Raw genomic sequence first — 15,428 nt, 5'->3', positions numbered from 1 at the left:
ATTGAAAAAATGCCGGCACTCCAGTGGTAAATGTTTTTACTTGTTCCAGTGCCCTCCCGGGTCATCTATATATATATATATATATATATATATAATCTACTTCCTCTTTAGTAAGGGCCCCACAGTCTGAAGTGCCCCGGGCCCCCCATAGCCTTAATCCGGCTCTGGGTAGATGTATGGACTCCCGCCGCAAGAACAGCAGCGGCGGCACCAGTAGCAGCATCTCGCAAATGCCAACTCTTTCCTAGGCAGGCTACGCTTTGTATCACCGGTTTCCAGAATACGCACACAGCTGAAAACCTCTTACGGCAACTGAGGAAGATCATCGCGGAATGGCTTACCCCAATTGGACTCTCCTGTGGATTTGTGGCATCGGACAACGCCAGCAATATTGTGTGTGCATTAAATATGGGCAAATTCCAGCACGTCCCATGTTTTGCACATACCTTGAATTTGGTGGTGCAGAATTTTTTAAAAAACGACAGGGGCGTGCAAGAGATGCTGTCGGTGGCCAGAAGAATTGCAGGACACTTTCGGAGGACAGGCACCACGTACAGAAGACTGGAGCACCACCAAAAACGCCTGAACCTGCCCTGCCATCATCTGAAGCAAGAAGTGGTAACGAGGTGGAATTCAACCCTATATATGCTTCAGAGGTTGGAGGAGCAGCAAAAGGCCATTCAAGCCTATACAATTGAGCACGATATAGGAGGTGGAATGCACCTGTCTCAAGCGCAGTGGAGAATGATTTCAACGTTGTGCAAGGTTCTGCAACCTTTTGAACTTGCCACACGTGAAGTCAGTTCAGACACTGCCAGCCTGAGTCAGGTCATTCCCCTCATCAGGCTTTTGCAGAAGAAGCTGGAGGCATTGAAGGAGGAGCTAAAAGGGAGCGATTCCGCTAGGCATGTGGGACTTGTGGATGGAGCCCTTAATTCGCTTAACAAGGATTCACGGGTGGTCAATCTGTTGAAATCAGAGCACTACATTTTGGCCACCGTGCTCGATCCTAGATTTAAAACCTACGTTGTATCTCTCTTTCCGGCAGACACAAGTCTGCTGGGGTTCAAAGACATGCTGGTGACAAAATTGTCAAGTCAAGCGGAACGCGACCTGTCAACATCTCCTCCTTCACATTCTCCCGCAACTGGGGGTGCGAGGAAAAGGCTCAGAATTCCGAGCCCACCCGCTGGCGGTGATGCAGGGCAGTCTGGAGCGACTGCTGATGCTGACATCTGGTCCGGACTGAAGGACCTGACAACGATTACGGACATGTCGTCTACTGTCACTGCATATGATTCTCTCCCCATTGAAAGAATGGTGGAGGATTATATGAGTGACCGCATCCAAGTAGGCACGTCAGACAGTCCGTACTTATACTGGCAGGAAAAAGAGGCAATTTGGAGGCCCTTGCACAAACTGGCTTTATTCTACCTAAGTTGCCCTCCCACAAGTGTGTACTCCGAAAGAGTGTTTAGTGCCGCCGCTCACCTTGTCAGCAATCGGCGTACGAGGTTACTTCCAGAAAATGTGGAGAAGATGATGTTCATTAAAATGAATTATAATCAATTCCTCCGTGGAGACATTGACCAGCAGCAATTGCCTCCACAAAGTAGTACACAGGGAGCTGAGATGGTGGATTCCAGTGGGGACGAATTGATAATCTGTGAGGAGCGGGATGTACACGGTGATATATCGGAGGATGATGATGAGGTGGACATCTTGCCTCTGTAGAGCCAGTTTGTGCAAGGAGAGATTAATTGCTTCTTTTTCGGTGGGGGTCCAAACCAACCCGTCATTTCAGTCACAGTCGTGTGGCAGACCCTGTCACTGAAATGATGGGTTGGTTAAAGTGTGCATGTCCTGTTTATACAACATAAGGGTGGGTGGGAGGGCCCAAGGACAATTCCATCTTGCACCTCTTTTTTCTTTCATTTTTATTTGCGTCATGTGCTGTTTGGGGAGTGTTTTTTGGAAGGGACATCCTGCGTGACACTGCAGTGCCACTCCTAGATGGGCCAGGTGTTTGCGTCGGCCACTAGGGTCGCTTATCTTACTCACACAGCTACCTCATTGCGCCTCTTTTTTTCTTTGCGTCATGTGCTGTTTGGGGAGTGTTTTTTGGAAGGGCCATCCTGCGTGACACTGCAGTGCCACTCCTAGATGGGCCAGGTGTTTGTGTCGGCCACTAGGGTCGCTTATCTTACTCACACAGCTACCTCATTGCGCCTCTTTTTTTCTTTGCGTCATGTGCTGTTTGGGGAGTGTTTTTTGGAAGGGCCATCCTGCGTGACACTGCAGTGCCACTCCTAGATGGGCCAGGTGTTTGTGTCGGCCACTAGGGTCGCTTATCTTACTCACACAGCTACCTCATTGCGCCTCTTTTTTTCTTTGCGTCATGTGCTGTTTGGGGAGTGTTTTTTGGAAGGGCCATCCTGCGTGACACTGCAGTGCCACTCCTAGATGGGCCAGGTGTTTGTGTCGGCCACTAGGGTCGCTTATCTTACTCACACAGCTACCTCATTGCGCCTCTTTTTTTCTTCTTTGCGTCATGTGCTGTTTGGGGAGTGTTTTTTGGAAGGGCCATCCTGCGTGACACTGCAGTGCCACTCCTAGATGGGCCAGGTGTTTGTGTCGGCCACTAGGGTCGCTTATCTTACTCACACAGCTACCTCATTGCGCCTCTTTTTTTCTTCTTTGCGTCATGTGCTGTTTGGGGAGTGTTTTTTGGAAGGGCCATCCTGCGTGACACTGCAGTGCCACTCCTAGATGGGCCAGGTGTTTGTGTCGGCCACTAGGGTCGCTTATCTTACTCACACAGCTACCTCATTGCGCCTCTTTTTTTCTTCTTTGCGTCATGTGCTGTTTGGGGAGTGTTTTTTGGAAGGGCCATCCTGCGTGACACTGCAGTGCCACTCCTAGATGGGCCAGGTGTTTGTGTCGGCCACTAGGGTCGTTGATCTTACTCACACAGCTACCTCATTGCGCCTCTTTTTTTCTTCTTTGCGTCATGTGCTGTTTGGGGAGTGTTTTTTGGAAGGGCCATCCTGCGTGACACTGCAGTGCCACTCCTAGATGGGCCAGGTGTTTGTGTCGGCCACTAGGGTCGCTTATCTTACTCACACAGCTACCTCATTGCGCCTCTTTTTTTCTTTGCGTCATGTGCTGTTTGGGGAGTGTTTTTTGGAAGGGCCATCCTGCGTGACACTGCAGTGCCACTCCTAGATGGGCCAGGTGTTTGTGTCGGCCACTAGGGTCGCTTAGCTTAGTCATCCAGCGACCTCGGTGCAAATTTTAGGACTAAAAATAATATTGTGAGGTGTGAGGTATTCAGAATAGACTGAAAATGAGTGGAAATTATGGTTTTTGAGGTTAATAATACTTTGGGATCAAAATGACCCCCAAATTCTATGATTTAAGCTGTTTTTTAGGGTTTTTTGAAAAAAACACCCGAATCCAAAACACACCCGAATCCGACAAAAAAAATTCGGTGAGGTTTTGCCAAAACGCGGTCGAACCCAAAACACGGCCGCGGAACCGAACCCAAAACCAAAACACAAAACCCGAAAAATTTCAAGTGCACATCTCTAATGAATATGGCCATTGATATGCCTGGTCAAATAATCAAAAAAATCACCTATTCGGTGTGTAAATATTTTAACAGAAATGCGGACAACAGGTGTCAAGATGTGTGTTGCCTTTTTCATGCTGTAATAAGAAGGGGTAAGGACGTTAACCACCTAGGAACATCCTCCCTTAAATGTCACCTGGAGCGCATTCATCAGAAGTCATTGACAGGTTCAAAAACTTTGGGTGACAGCGGAAGCAGTCCACTGACAACTAAATCCCTTCTTCCTCTTGTACCCAAGCTCCTGCAAACCACACCACCAACTCCCTCAATGTCAATTTCCCCCTTAGACAGGAACGCCAATAGTCCTGCAGGCCATGTCACTGGCAAGTCTGACGAGTCCTCTCCTGACTGGGATTCCTGTGTAGGATCCTTGAGTGTAACGCCTACTGCTGCTGGTGCTGCTGGCGCTGCTGTTGTTGCTGCTGGGAGTCGATCGTCATCCCAGAGGGGAAGTCGGAAGACCACTTGTACTACTTCCAGTAAGCAATTGACTGTCCAACAGTCCTTTGCGAGGAAGATGAAATATCACAGCAGTCATCCTGTTGCAAAGCGGATAACTCAGGCCTTGGCAGCTGTGTTGGTGTTAGACGTGCATCCAGTATCCGGCGTTAGTTCCCAGGCAATTAGAGAATTTCTTGAGGTAGTGTGTCCCCGGTACCAAATACCATCTAGGTTCCACTTCTCTAGGCAGGCGATACAGAGAATGTACACAGACGTCAGAAAGAGACTCACCAGTGTCCTAAAAAATGCAGTTGTATCCAGTGTCCACTTAACCACGGACATGTGGACAAGTGGAGCAGGGCAGACTCAGGACTATATGACTGTGACAGCCCACTGGGTAGATGTATTGCTTCCCGCAGCAAGAACAGCAGCGGCGGCACCAGTAGCAGCATCTCGTAAACGCCAACTCGTTCCTAGGCAGGCTACGCTTTGTATCACGCTTTCCATAAGAGGCACACAGCTGACAACCTCGTACGGAAACTGAGGAAAATCTTTGCAGATTGGCTTACCCCATTTGGACTCTCCTGGGGATTTGTGACATCGGACAATGCCACTAATATTGTGCGTGCATTACAATTGGGCAAATTCCAGCACATCCCATGTTTAGCACATACATTGAATTTGGTGGTGCAGAATTATTTAAAAAACGACAGGGGCATGCAAGAGATGCTATCGGTGGCCAGAAGAAGTGCAGGCCACTTTCGGCATTCATCCACCGCGTGCTGAAGACTGGAACAGCAGCAAACATTCCTGAACCTGCCCCGCCATCAGCTGAAGCAAGAGGTGGTAACGAGGTGGAATTCAACCCTCTATATGCTTCAGAGGATGGCAGAGCAGCAAAAGGCCATTCAAGCCTATACATCTGTGACACCCAGGTAATATCGGATTCTGGTGGATTGACTTAGTGGATGTCCTGTAAATGTGAAATCAGGTAAGTATCGGACCTTGGTGGATTGATCGGATACCTCTGGAGAAATAACCGTCCTTCTTATTCGTTTCGAAGCATTCTTGATTTATTGATTAATGACACGAAAAGATTTCTAATGCAATGAGTATACATTAAGGCATAATAGCCGGCCGGAAAAGCCGCTGCTGCTGCCAGAGGGAGGACCCTTCACTGCCACTCCTGGATGTCGAGACCACCGCAGGTGAGTTTTCTGCCCGGCCAAAACGAGACCGACCTCCGTCTTTCTACCACTAGCGGCTCACCACCAGTCCTGCTCGGACTCTCCTCTCCCTGGGCTCTCCCTGCCGTTGACCCATCACGCTGTATATATCTCTTCTCTTTAAGTGCCCGTATCCTCTCACGGGGACCCAACTGTCGCATGCCGGCGCAAGGGAGTCAGTCTATGCCAATATCCCCCGCGTGCGGGACCCGTTTCACTGTCTTTAATGCAGCATAGCGTCTGACAGTCACTTAGGCTGCGCTGCATCTTGGTGTCCCACCCAGAGGGTTCTTGGTCTAATAACACTTGCATTACCAGTGGGTGTCCTAAATTCTTAACCTTTTTACAACAAGGGTGTAACAACACTATATTTACAACAGTGGGGCACCACACATCACCCCACTTGAACAATGCATGTCCTCATGCATCTTACATTTTCACCAACCAGTCCTACAATAGCTTATAGTTATCTGAATCGAAGTGGTTTGACTCCCCTAGTGCTTCTAACTGGCCTTTTCAAGCTTATTTCCGCCTCGATTTCACCCTCAAATCCTTGAACCGAATTGGGTTCCATGATGTTTTCAGCCATAGGGGTGCTAGTTGGCTGTGGAGTATCTACAGCTCCTATGCTAGGTGGAAATGGCCCACCTATGAACAGTAATAATTCTACTGGATCCCGTAACGGATAATGGTTTGCATTCTCCCAACCTTTTATTGGGAGAGCGGTTTCTTTCTGTTCAACCTCCGATATCGGTTTGGATATGCAGGGTTTGAGCTGATTTCGATGTACCATTATCGTTCTACTTTCAGTGTCTCCTTCCTTCTCGATTTCGTAGATAACAGTGTCCGGAATGGGAAGGTTGATTACTACATAGGGTATGAGTTCCCATCTATTATCCAACTTGTTCTTACGCTGAGTGTTCTTTTTCCAGACCCTACTTCCGACTTGTAGCGGTTCAGCCATCACATCTCTGTTGTAGTAGTCCTCCTGTCTTTGATGTACTTCTTCCATCCTCCTTTCTACCGCTTCCTTAGCTGCCTCAATGCGACGTTTATGTTCCGTCACCCATTCGGTTTGTGGGACAAGGGCGTCTTCCGGGATCGTATTTAACTCGAGATCTGCGGGTAGTTTCCCCAGTCTTCCAAACAAAAGATAGTATGGTGTATACCCAGTAGATGCATGTTCCATATTATTATACAGATAGGTCAGTTCCGGCAACAACACAGGCCAATTTAATCTTTGGGGCAACGGAATTGACCGGATCATTTCCAATAGGGTCTGGTTTGCTATCTCGCATAATCCATTACCTTGCGGGTGATATGGGGTGGTACGAGGTTTCCTACACCCATAGATTTTACACAGTTCTGTAAACAGCAACGACTCGAACGCGGGACCTTGATCCGTTAAAACGCGTTCCGGGTACCCATACGGTCGGATAAAATTCTTCAAGAAGATTTCTGCCGTGGTTTTGGCGGTGATATCACGTACCGGAACTGTTACAATGAATTTGGAGTAATGATCGATGATCATGAGGGCGTATTGATATCCGGCATTACTAGGCCCTAACTTGACATGATCCAAGGCTACGAGGTCCAAGGGGTGTTGACTATGAATGGGATGTAACGGTGCTTTCTGTCCTGGCTGAATATCTCTTCATACAACACAGGCAGAACACCCTTCTATCCATTTCTCTATGTCCAACCGTAAGCCGACCCAAAAGAATTTCTTTCTTATAGCTGTTTTGGTCTTCTTGACTCCAAAATGCCCGGAACGGTCGTGATAGGCTCGTAATATCAGATCTTTCTGTTGTTGTGGCACTATAATTTGGTTCACAGCATGATGGGTTTTCGGATCTATAGTGCTGCGGCTCATAATCCCCTGAGCATAACCAACGCGATCCCTATGTCTTAATAACTGGAGGAGCTCGCGTTCTAATCCTTGTCGTTCGGTCCTGCCTGGAATTTCTCCCGTACCAATTATTTGTTTGAGCCGTCGGAGTATTGGACTTTCGTCTTGAATCTTTCTCCAGTCTATATCATGCTGACCTAGAATGTCATCAGTTACTGCAGAGATGAGGATTTCTGCATTATTAATAACAGCAACCCGTTGTTTACTTGGTCCTGGCCCGAACATAGGGATTTCTACTTCCTCCCATTGATCCTCTATTTCTTCTTCCGGCCTTTCGGGCAGTCGAGATAGAGCATCGGCATTAACATTAGACCGTCCACTCCTGAATTTAATGCGATATTGGAAATTTTCCAGCCGGGCCTTCCATCTCTGCTCTAACGCTCCTAACCTCGCCGTCTGCAGGTGTGCTAGGGGGTTATTATCCGTATAGATAACACATGGAGTTGCAGCCAGATAGTCTTTAAATTTTTCTGTTACAGCCCAAATCAATGCTAATAGTTCTAGTTTGAAGGCACTGTAATTTTCATCGTTCCTTTCGGTTTTCCTTAGCCCCCTACTTGCGTAAGCAATTACTCTTTCTTTTCCTTCCTGATCTTGCGCTAAAACTGCGCCCAATCCTTGAGTGCTTGCATCGGTATACACTTTGAATGGAAGCTCATAGTTGGGATAAGCTAGGAGTGGGGCTACTGTAAGTAATGTCTTCAATCTCTCAAAGGCTTCATCCTGGAGATTCGTCCACTTGATGATGGTATTCCTCCTTATTTCCTTCCCTGAACCGTTTCTTAACAGTTCGTGTAGTGGAGCGGCAATTTTCGCAAAATTGGCTATAAACCTTCTATAATAGCCCACGAATCCCAAGAAGCGTCTTACATCTCGGATTGTTGTAGGGGTAGGCCAGTCTCTCACCGCTCTTACTTTTTCAGGATCTGGCTCCACCCCCTTGGCGCTGACGATATGGCCTAAGTATTGTACTTTGGACTTGAGTAAATAACACTTAGACGGCTTCAGTTTAAATCCATAATTGGCCAATCGACCAAAAACTTCATCCAGATGTTGTAAGTGTTCCTGATAATTTTTGGAGAAGACGATGATATCGTCTAGGTAGAGCAGGAGCATGTCAAAGTTTCGATATCCCAAACAGTGTTCCATTACTCGCTGGAAGGTGGCAGGAGCGTTACATAGTCCAAAGGGCATTCTGTCGAATTCAAATAGTCCCATTGGGGTAGTAAAGGCCATTTTTTCTCGGTCCTCAGGGGCCACAGATACTTGCCAATATCTACTAGTTAGATCCAGGGTGGAAAAATAAGCAGCTGACCGCAAGGCCGCTAAAGATTCTTCTATTCGTGGTAAGGGATAGGCATCTCTGTGTGTGACTGAATTCAAATTCCTGTAATCTACGCATAAACGCAAACTTCCATCCTTTTTCTTGACCAGTACCAGGGGCGCGGCCCAAGGACTGTAACTTTCCCTAATTACTCCAGTCGCCTTCATTTCCTCTATCATCCTCTTCACTGGTTGATACAGCGCAGGTGGGATAGGGCGATGGCGTTCTCGGACGGGAGCGGCCGTCCCTGTCGGAATATGATGTTGAATGCCCTCCACATACCCGAAATCCGACGAGTTTTTGCTAAAGGTTCTCTCATTCTTCCTTACAAGATGTAGAGCTCCCACCCTTTCCTCTTCCGGGGTATTTTGATCACCAATAGTTATTCCTTTCCACCAGGAGTCGTCTTCTTCTTTTCCATCAGGGTCGCGGGTCGCCTGGCTCTGTTGAGCTACCAGGGGTCCTAGGCCATCCACACCAACTATATCCTGGAACGTAACCTCAAATACCTGTGCAATAGGTTGATACCTATATAATCTAATTGGGTGATTATGAGGGTTCAATACTCGTATAGGTACTCGGCCTTGATTTACAGTTACTATACTTCTGGCCACCGTGAAGTAATCATTCCAGCCTCCCTGATTCCTTTCGATTAGGGCTTCATAGTCTCGTCCTCTGGGTCCTATTCTGGCCTTACACCACACAATGTTTTCCGAGTTTGGCGGTAACATTATAGTTCGCTTTTCAGCTACTCTGACAGTGCCGATTTCCCCACTTGAATGTGCGAACCGTTGCTGACACTGGAGGAATCGGATGGCCTGTTGTAACGTTCGCTTCACTGAGCAAGTACGATTGAATGATTCTCTTTTTAATATTATAACTAATTCTTTGGGGCAATTTCTTAGAATATTCATTCCAATGATGACGGGTGGGAAGTTTCTATCATCCACCGTAGTAACGAGGCAGCCCTGTCTTGGTAGTTGAGCTCGACCGATTCCACTTCCACTTCCCAATATCCGCAGCACTCGATCCCTTGGCCATTACTGGCCAGCAAGTTCAACCAGGCCGGCGGTGGTGTAGTCATGTCTTCTTCTCCCCAGTGCCGAGAAAACTCAGTCCATTGGATAGTGGTAACCTGAGATCCTGTGTCCAAAAGTGCTGTCATGATGACTCCATTGATCTTAATTTCTTTCGACGGGCAGGGACCCACATACTGTGGCCACCACTCTTGAGGTGCGGGACCTACTGTGGAGGGTTCTCCCGAGGGGTGGTCCCTGGCCTCGGGATATCGGGGTTTAAAGGCTCCCGTTGCTGACAATTACGTTCGACATGCCCACTCTCCTGACAGCGTCGGCATATCGGCCTGCCTTGGTCGTCGAATCGATCTGTTGATAGTCATCGAGAAGTCCAAGGCGCGTCTCTTCTATTGACATAACGTGTTCTCCTTTCCCCTTGCCAATCTTGTCCCTGTGACTTAGGCGTTTCCTTCAAAGCTTTAAGTTCCCGACACAGTTTGGTCTTTCCCTGGGTTAGTTCAGCTATCTGTCTTCTCATTACATCTTGGGTATCGGCCGAAGCTGTCGACTGTTTCCCTTGTGCTACTGCCTCCAAGGCTACAGCGGATGGTCTCTGCGTGGGCATATCCCCAAAGATTTTGATCGCCAGCTCCTTGAATTCCTGTAAGCTGCATGTCGGTTCCTGTCGTCGCAACATCTTAAGTTGACACTTTGTATGATCGCTATAAATTCCGTCTATGAATTGATTTATTAGGGTGTCGTCTTCCTGTATAACTTCAGTGGGTTCGCATAGTATAATGGCTTGTAGTGCTTCTTGTAATTCTACAGCGAATTCACGTAAACCCTCTCGGGGCTGCTGTTTCCTGGCGTAGAGACGCGTCTTTAGTTCTGACAGGGTCTTGGCATCATACATGCTAGCCATTTTCTCTAATATTTCTTTGGCAGTTTTCCTTTGTCTAGCGGGCCACGACTTCACTTCTCGTCGCGACAGGCCCTTCAGTTGCCCTATGATTATCTCAATCCTCTGAGATTCATTTAACGGGTACAACCGGAACATGGCTTCGATTTGATCCTTGAAGTCCCTAAATTCCTTTGCTCTTGTGGAGGGATCATCTCCCGAAAACGTGAGGAGCCATGGTGCGCCGAAATAGTACGGCATAGTAATAGGGGCAGATGCAGGCATAGCAGGCCCTCCACGATCAGATGTTTCTCCCACACCTGCCTGGACCTGATCGTCTCCTTGAGATATCTCGTCTGATTCCACGGGGGCTAACCCTGACTCTTGTTCGAATCCTGTTCGTGACGCCACAGTGTGACACCCAGGTAATATCGGATTCTGGTGGATTGACTTAGTGGATGTCCTGTAAATGTGAAATCAGGTAAGTATCGGACCTTGGTGGATTGATCGGATACCTCTGGAGAAATAACTGTCCTTCTTATTCGTTTCGAAGCATTCTTGATTTATTGATTAATGACACGAAAAGATTTCTAATGCAATGAGTATACATTAAGGCAAATAACCATATACAATATAATCACAATGCAATGTCACAGTGAAATTAGAACATGTTACCAAATATCGTGTTTATTAAACTGCTCCAGTCTGTGGTATCGGTCATGCAATCTATGACTTCTCGTAGACTTATTTACTAGATATCAGTGTACCTAAACATAAGCAATTGATAAACATTTACATATATATATTTCTTTCTAAACATATACCTAAACTTAGTAAGGTTAGGACATAACCCACTCCCCTCTTTTACTCCGACACCGCAGCGCAATCTGTCTCAGGCTTACTGTAATTGTCCATGATGATATACCCATGCAACTCTCCCTTTACTATTGAGAATTGTGTTCTCTTGTAGGCCGATTAAGGTATAATGAGTCCACTTCTTAGTTTCCTACTTGCTTAGACTTGACTTGGGATGATTCCGAATATAGAGAATATCATATGATGTGTCAATAATCTTGCCACAGTATAGTTAATAATACCGTTCTTCATCCACTGAGTAAATATGGGTGTCTTACTAATATGACGGAGGGAATTCCTTATCCTGACTTAAGGTATAGGCTCCTAACTTTGGTTCCCTCTTCTCTCTTCGCAACCTACCGGTTGTGTAGATAACTGTCCTAAGGAAACTGTATAAGCTCAGTGTATTGAACTGAGTACACTGCAGTGTTTCTATTGTTAAGTCTCAGTCTATTGGGAAGTGCACTTTTTATTGTTGACAGCTGTTTACAGATTAGGTGAGGTGTCTGTATGCTTGTGCATGGATCACATTAATTAAGGTACCTTTTCCTCTCTCTTCATGTGGCAGCTGATTCTATGTATTTCATTCTTTTATAGCTGGCTCTGCCTCCCCGGCTGTCACTCACCACAGGCCGCTCCTCTCCTCCTCCTACTATCTGCGTCACTGCCTGCCGCCTCGGTGTAGCCGCTCGTCAGTGCAGCTGGAGTTTCTCCTTCTCTTCTAGCCGGCCGGACAAGCCGCTGCTGCTGCCAGAGGGAGGACCCTTCACTGCCACTCCTGGATGTCGAGACCACCGCAGGTGAGTTTTATGCCCGGCCAAAACGAGACCGACCTCCGTCTTTCTACCACTAGCGGCTCACCACCAGTCCCGCTCGGACTCTCCTCTCCCTGGGCTCTCCCTGCCGTTGACCCATCACGCTGTATATATCTCTTCTCTTTAAGTGCCCGAATCCTCTCACGGGGACCCAACTGTCGCATGCCGGCGCAAGGGAGTCAGTCTATGCCAATATCCCCCGCGTGCGGGACCCGTTTCACTGTCTTTAATGCAGCATAGCGTCTGACAGTCACTTAGGCTGCACTGCATCTTGGTGTCCCAGCCAGAGGGTTCTTGGTCTAATAACACTTGCATTACCAGTGGGTGTCCTAAATTCTTAACCTTTTTACAACAAGGGTGTAACAACACTATATTTACAACAGTGGGGCACCACACATCTGCCTAGGATATAGGAAAAGGAGGGGGAATGCACCTGACTCAAGCTCAGTGGAGAATGATTTCAATGTTGTGCAAGGTTCTGCAACCCTTTGAACTTGCCACACGTGAAGTCAGTTCAGACACTGCCAGCCTGAGTCAGGTCATTCCCCTCATCAGGCTTTTGCAGAAGCAGCTGGAGAGATTGAAGGAAGAGCTAAAACTGAGCGATTCCGCTAGGCATGTGGGACTTGTGGATGGAGCCCTTCATTCGCTTAACCAGGATTCACGGGTGGTCAATCTGTTGAAATCAGAGCACTACATTTTGGCCACCGTGTTCGATCCTAGGTTTAAAGCCTACGTTGTATCTCTCTTTCCGGCAGACACAAGTCTTCACATGTTCAAAGACCTGCTGGTGAGACACTTGTCAAGTCAAGCGGAACGTGACCCGCCAACAGCTCCTCCATCATTTTCTCCCGCCACTGGAGCAGCCAGGAAAAGGATCAGATTTCCAAAACCACCCACTGGCGGTGATGCAGGGCAGTCTGGAGCGAGTGCTGACATCTGGTCCGGACTGAAGGACCTGCCAACGATTACTGACATGTCGTCTGCTGTCACTGTATATGAGTCTGTCACCATTGAAAGAATGGTGGAGGATTATATGAGTGACCGCATCCAAGTAGGCATGTCAGACAGTCTGTACGTATACTGGCAGGAAAAAGAGGCAATTTGGAGGCCCTTGCACAAACTGGATTTATTTTACCTAAGTTGCCCCCCCTCAGTGTGTACTCCGAAAGAGTGTTTAGTGCTGCCGGTCACCTTGTCAGCGATCGGCGTACGAGGTTACTTCCACAAAATGTGGAGAAGATGATGTTCATCAAAATGAATTATAATCAATTCCTCCATGGAGACATTCAACAGCAATTGCCTCCAGAAAGAACACAGGGACCTGAGATGGTGGATTCCAGTGGGGACGAATTAATACTCTGTGAGGAGGGGGATGTACACAGTGAAAAGGGTGATGAATCAGAGGATGAGGAGGAGGTGGACATTTTGCCTCTGTAGAGCTAGTTTGTGCAAGGAGAGACTGATTGCTTCTTTTTTGGTGGGGGCCCAAACCAACCAGTCATTTCAGCCACAGTCGTGTTGCAGACCCTGTCGCTGAAATGATGGGTTTGTTAAAGTGTGCATGTCCTGTTTATACAACATAAGGGTGAGTGGGAGGGCCCAAGGACAATTCCATCTTGCACCTCTTTTATTTATTTATTTATCTTTGCATCATGTGATGTTAGGGCTAATTTTTTTAAGTGCCATTCTGTCTGACACTTCACTCCTAGATAGGACAGGTGTTTGTGCCGGCCACTTGGGTCGCTTAGCTTAGTCATCCAGCGACCTCGGTTCAAATTTTAGGACTAAAAATAATATTGTGAGGTGTTCAGAATAGACTGGAAATGAATGGAAATTGCAGTTATTGAGGTTAATAATACTATGGGATCAAAATGACCCCCAAATTCTATGATTTAAGCTGTTTTTGAGGGTTTTTTGTAAAAAAACACCCAATTCCAAAACACACCCGAATCCGACAAAAAAATTTCAGGGAGGTTTTGCCAAAACGCGTCCGAATCCAAAACACGGCCGCGGAACCGTATCCAAAACCAAAACACAAAACCCGAAAAATTTCCGGTGCACATCCCACACAGTCAGAGCGAGACTCAGAGGGAGCTTGAGATTAGCCAGGAAGCCCCGCCTCCTGTCCGCACAGCGATGGTGGCTGCCTGACGCAGGGGCTGGGAAGTGGCACTACTTATCGGCCCTACACACTGGTCGATCTGACTGAAAGATATGAATGATCTCGTTCATTAATGAACGAGATACCGTTCATATCTTTCAGTGTGGAGGCACAATCGGTGAACGATGCGCGGCCCCGCGCTCGTTCATCGCTGGTGCCCCGTCAGCTGTGCATGCAGGCCAATATGGACGAACTCGTCCATATTTGCCTGCACTTCTATGGAGCCGGGTGAAGGGGGGAGTGAAGGAACTTCACTCCCCCTGTCACTGCCCCCCCACCACCGGGTCGCCCGTCTCCGCCGTCGGGCAGCTCGGCGGCGGATCGTTAAATGTGTAGGGCCCTTTACTCTTTTCTCCCCCCACCAGGCTGTACAACGCCAGCGTGAGGCAGCGATCCCTGCCTAGCAACCACCTCACAAACACTCTGCCAGATCCCAGCAGCAGCGGGAGCGGAGGGGCTGCTGTGTAATAGTGCGGTGCTGCAGCCAGTGTGTGGGGCCAGGTATTAACAGGAGCAGCAACTCCAGGTCAGTGCTCCCTTCCCAGTGTCAGCCCCTTCTCCAGCCCAGTGTCCCTTCCCCCCATTACAGTGTCTCCCACCATCCTCCTTTCCCTCCTTAACCAGCCCACTGCACTCTTCTCACTGCACCCGAACCTAGAGAGCCCCCAGCCAGTATAGTCACTGCCTCCCACCCCCATCTCACTACACCTCCTTCTCATACAGCCTAGTTTCTCCCCTCTTCCCTGTCCAACCTGTCAACTGCCCCATCTAACTGCTTCCCTGCTGGAACCCCCAGCCAGTCCAATCACAGTGCCCCCCTCATTCAGCTTAGTGTGCCCCTGCTATTACCATTTCACTGCCCACATTCCCATCCAGCCCAGTGCCCCCCCCCCCCCCTCGTACTGCACCCCCCATCCAGCCCATTATCTACCTGTATATCACTTGTATTCTCACTGTCATTTACAGTATATCAGTTTATGTATTGGGGTTGGAGCTGATATGTTGGTGGTTGGGATCTTGGTGGTCAGCATACCGACCCCAAGATCCCAGCCACCAGACTGCCGGCGTGGGCCTCAGCGCAACAGAGCTGTAATCACCACACAGCATGCTCGGTGACTTGCTGCGATCGCCACAGGTTCTATTCCCACT

General features: G+C 48.1%; 1 long non-coding RNA gene across 1 annotated transcript in view; it reads left to right on the top strand.

Moving 5' to 3' along the window:
• The window catches only part of LOC134987393 (uncharacterized), a 152,920-nt gene that overhangs the window by 122,962 nt on the left and 14,530 nt on the right, over nucleotides 1–15,428 (top strand). The window contains exon 2 of the long non-coding RNA XR_010193058.1: nucleotides 11,898–12,100. This is a non-coding gene — a long non-coding RNA (uncharacterized LOC134987393). The remainder of the gene's footprint in view (nucleotides 1–11,897; nucleotides 12,101–15,428) is intronic.

This window comes from Pseudophryne corroboree, chromosome 2, assembly GCF_028390025.1.
Source record: "Pseudophryne corroboree isolate aPseCor3 chromosome 2, aPseCor3.hap2, whole genome shotgun sequence".
Taxonomy (NCBI): Eukaryota; Metazoa; Chordata; class Amphibia; order Anura; family Myobatrachidae; genus Pseudophryne; species Pseudophryne corroboree.
Note: the sequence above shows the minus strand (reverse complement) of the source record. Positions and strands in the feature narration are given on the sequence as shown.